The sequence below is a fragment of the Solanum stenotomum genome, chromosome 11 (assembly GCF_019186545.1).
Source record: "Solanum stenotomum isolate F172 chromosome 11, ASM1918654v1, whole genome shotgun sequence".
Classification (NCBI taxonomy): Eukaryota; Viridiplantae; Streptophyta; class Magnoliopsida; order Solanales; family Solanaceae; genus Solanum; species Solanum stenotomum.
Genome location: NC_064292.1, coordinates 21904135 through 21908829, shown reverse-complemented (window position 1 = coordinate 21908829; position 4695 = coordinate 21904135). Strand labels below are relative to the sequence as shown.

Genomic DNA, 4695 nt, shown 5'->3' with positions numbered 1-4695 from the left:
TTTCCATTATACTTATTTCCATTTTTATTTAGTTAGTAGAACCTTCTAACTATATACTTCGACAAATTCTCCTGTTCTCTTGTTTTTTTCTCTAAAGACGGGGAATTCGAAATTAATTACTTATCTTATTTCTTCTTTAATTAGAAATTCTTTAAAGATTTCTATTTATTTCTATAAATAGAATCAGGAGGTCTTTATTTTCATTTTTTTCTTAGTGATTTAGAATAGAACAAGTAATCAAATAGAAGAGAATGTATAGGAATTGCCATCTCAAGATTTAGAAGATCTTGTGTTGGTATATTCCTTTTATTATTATTTAATTATTATTTATTATTTCATTATTATTTAATAATAGTATTAGGATTCGAATCCAGGTGGAGGGGTTTTTCTTGGTTGAATACAGAAAAAGAAGACTACCTTTTTTTGTTGTGCTTCGCTAGGTCGAGGTAAGTAAGGTATACGAAGGAAAAGCCTATTTGACAATGAAAGTGACCAAAGATATTCATTTTTCAAAAAACTTTAGCTTGTACACAAATACAGCAGGCCTTTCCTAAATCCATGTGAATTCCTCTTCGTAGTTTTGCATTTCACCAGGACCGTGAAATGAGTTGACTTCCAAAATTCAATAAGATTCGGGATATCAAAAGAAAGGGAGTCTCACTAATTCTTTTATTGTGGATATGAATATGTAATTCGCCTCCGAAGATTAATGCCGAAAGGTTGGTTTGTTTATCTGCAATTGCAAAAATCAATATCTATTGGATCCATTGATATGCATTTTTTCTTTCATCTGCTTAAACGATTGCCGTGAGTAAACTTATAGGAATAATTGGATTTCATTTAGTTACAAGAAAGAAATAATAATGAAGAAATGCAAATTATACAAAAAAAAATTGCATTTTTCATTTTCATAGGGCTATACGGACTCGAACCGTAAACCTTCTCAGTAAAACAGATCAAACTTATTATTATTAAAATGATCTGAACTATTTCAAAGACCCAACATGCATTTTTTTTTTGCATTGGGCTCCTTCATTAACTGATCTAAATATCAGTTAGTCTGCCATTTTTTTTCTTGACAGAAAAAAAGATAAGGAAATGGCTCCATGTGCTCTGATTCATTATTTGGGAGCATTACCAAAGTGTTTCAAAGGTGGGATTATCTTGACATAGGTCTGTCTCTGGCCTAGATCAACCTAAGTTAAATGAAGTCTCTATCGTTCTGCTTAAAAATCAAATATGAAACTTCATACACCTTAAAGTTCATATGCCGAAAAGAGATTTTTTTGAGGTCCTTATACTCATTATGCCTAGCATTGAATAGACTGGGTATTCACCTTATCAAGATCTCAAATCAATGATGGGGTCTGTTTGGCACCTCCTAAATGGGTGTCCAAATTGGACCGAACCTTTGTCAGGCTATGGTTCCCTCAAAGTTATGGAGTAAGACATTGATTTCTCAACAAGATCAATTTTTCTGATTGTATGATGAACTCCCTTGAAAAACATTGGCACGTATGTAAACGAGTTGCTCTACCAACTGAGCTATAGCCCTTAGTGCTTGTGATACATATTTTATCATGTAGGTAAATTCTTGTCAAGAGAAATATTCCATGATCCAACATCAAGAATCTTTGATCTCTTTGAGTGGCATTCCTTAGATTAGTATTGCTTATAAGTAATATGATATTTATAATCCATCGACAGGATGGGTTTCATTTGGTTCTCTTTGGGATGATAAATGACCTACTTAACTCAGTGGTTAGAGTACTGCTTTCATACGGCGGGAGTCATTGGTTCAAATCCAATAGTAGGTAAAACTTATTAGATACCAGAGTCAATGGTATCTAATAAGGTTTACAACCCACCTTTAGTGATATTTATTTTTTGATTTTGTATCTTTTCTATTTCATTTTTTTTCATTTTTTAATTTGAATTTTTGCATCAGAATTGGATTCTGTTTGATTGTATTCACCCGACAGAATCTAAATAGGATTAGAAAGAGAACTTATTTTTATTATTCGANTTTGCATCAGAATTGGATTCTGTTTGATTGTATTTGATTGTATTCACCCGACAGAATCTAAATAGGATTAGAAAGAGAACTTCTTTTTATTATTCGAACGTACCAACTAGTTATGAAATCGGATTGCTAGCCTCCACCCGTGTTCTAGCTCGTCGGAGAGCTAGATTTGCCTCAATTTTTTGTCTCCTTCCTTCAGCCTTTTTCACATTAGCTTCCGCTATTTCAAGAGTTTGCTGAGCTTCTTGTGGATTAATGTCACTACCCTTCTCCGCATCATTTACTAAAACAGTGATCTCATTATTTCCTATTCTAGCAAAACCACCCATCAGAGCCATCGTTAACCATTGGTCGTTAAGGCGTATTCTCAAAATCCCTATATCTACAGCTGTGGCAATAGGGGCGTGATTTGGTAATATGCCAATTTGACCACTATTAGTAGATAAAACAATTTCTTCCACTTCTGAATCCCAAACAATTCGATTAGGGGTCAGTACACTAAGATTTAAGGTCATTTCTTCAAATTGCTCTCCATTTCTAAGTTCATAGCCTTCGCGGTAGCTTCATCGATAGTACCTACCAAATAAAAGGCCTGTTCAGGAAGACCATCTAATTCTCCGAAAAGGATCAATTGAAATCCTTGAATTGTTTCTGCTAGACCAACATATTTCCCTGGAGAACCGGTAAATACTTCTGCTACGAAAAAGGGTTGTGATAAGAAACGCTCAATTTTTCGCGCTCTTGCTACGAGTAAACGATCCTCTTCGGATAATTCGTCCAATCCAAGGATAGCTATAATGTCCTGAAGTTCTTTGTAACATTGTAAAGTTTGCTTAACTCTTTGGGCGGTTTCGTAATATTCCTCACCAACGATCCGAGGTTGAAGCATGGTTGACGTTGAATCTAAAGGATCTACTGCTGGATAAATACCTTTGGCAGCCAATCCTCTTGATAGTACGGTAGTAGCATCTAAATGTGCAAATGTCGTAGCATGAGCAGGGTCGGTCAAATTGTCTGCGAGTATATAAACTTCTTGAATAGAGGTTATGGACCCGTCTTTGGTAGAAGTAATTCTTTCTTGTAAAGAACCCATTTCGGTACTTAGGGTCGGTTGATAACCCACAGCGGAAGGCATTCTACCCAACAAGGCCGATACTTAGGATCCTGCTTGGACGAAACGGAAGATATTGTCAATAAATAGAAGTACGTCTTGCTCATTAACATCTTGGAAATATTCTGCCATAGTTAGGGCAGTCAAACCAACTCTCATACGAGCTCCCGGCGGTTCATTCATCTGACCGTAAACTAGGGCCACTTTTGATTCTGCAATATTTTCTTTATTAATCACTCCAGATTCTTTCATTTCCATGTAAAGATCATTTCCTTCCCGAGTACATTCACCCACTCCGCCAAATACGGATACGCCCCCGTGAGCTTTAGCAATATTGTTAATCAATTCCATAATGAGTATTGTTTTACCCACTTCAGCTCCCCCGAATAGTCCGATTTTTCCTCCACGGCGATAGGGGGCTAAAAGATCTACTACTTTAATTCCTGTTTCAAAAATAGATAATTTTGTATCCAACTGTATAAAGGCGGGCGCAGATCTATGAATTGGAGACGTTGTACTAGTATCTACAGACCTAAATTATCAACAGGCTCTCTGAGCACATTAAAAATTCGTCCCAGAGTCGCTCCCCCGACTGGAACACTTATAGGAGATCCTGTGTCAATCACTGTCATTCCTCTCGTTAGACCGTCTGTAGCACTCATAGCTACAGCCCTAACTCGATTATTTCCTAATAATTGTTGTACCTCACAAGCCACATTAATTTGTTGACCAACACTATCTTGACCTTGAACTACCAGAGCGTTATAAATATTTGGCATCTTGCCCGGGGGAAAGGCTACATCTAGTACCGGACCGATGAAGGATACATTTAATGCATATATATATGCATAGGACTAGCTGCTTCAATGGGATCTTTTATCCTGGCCGGAGGACAACTTACCAAACGTATAGCATTCCCTCACGCTTGGCGCCAATGAGGTTTTTATTTGAGAGAAAAAAGAAGACTATGCCTTCGCCATATGAATACTAAGTAATAATAGCACTTCAAATTCGATATGAGAAATTTTTGTATTGTTTTTTTTTCAAAACATTAGATTTTGTATCGAGAGAGTAGTATGAGATAAGGGGTATTTTCGATTTTCTCTTACTATCGGGAATTCAGTTCAGCGACACAAACTNCGTCACAAACTTATTTGTTTTCCATGCCGGAGAGTTCTTAACAATATTTATGTTATGAAAGAGTATGAAAAAAAAATATTTTTTCCTTATTTGATCGGATTAAAAAGAAACTTTGGGATTGCTGAATCACAGACAAAAAAAAGAAAAAATAAACATATAAAGCAACGGAGCCATCATAGTATTTTTGAACTCCTCCGAAAGGAAGGATGGGAATTTGATTATTTACCCATCTGAGTCTGATAGATTCTATTTTCTCTTTCTTCAATAGAAAGGAGGGGGGTCAATTTTCTTGTAGAGCCGTATACACAAAAGATGCCTGTACGGTTGTTCAATTCTATCTTTTTTCTATTCTTTATCTTTCTTTTCTCTTTGCTTTATCATGCGGGATAGGGGAAGCTTTTATTTTGTTATATCATTAGGA

General features: G+C 35.9%; 1 pseudogene; it reads right to left on the bottom strand.

Moving 5' to 3' along the window:
- Positions 1–2534: 2534 nt before the first annotated feature.
- LOC125844746 (ATP synthase subunit beta, chloroplastic-like) lies at positions 2535–3946 on the bottom strand (annotated as a pseudogene).
- Between the last annotated feature and the right edge of the window lie 749 nt (positions 3947–4695).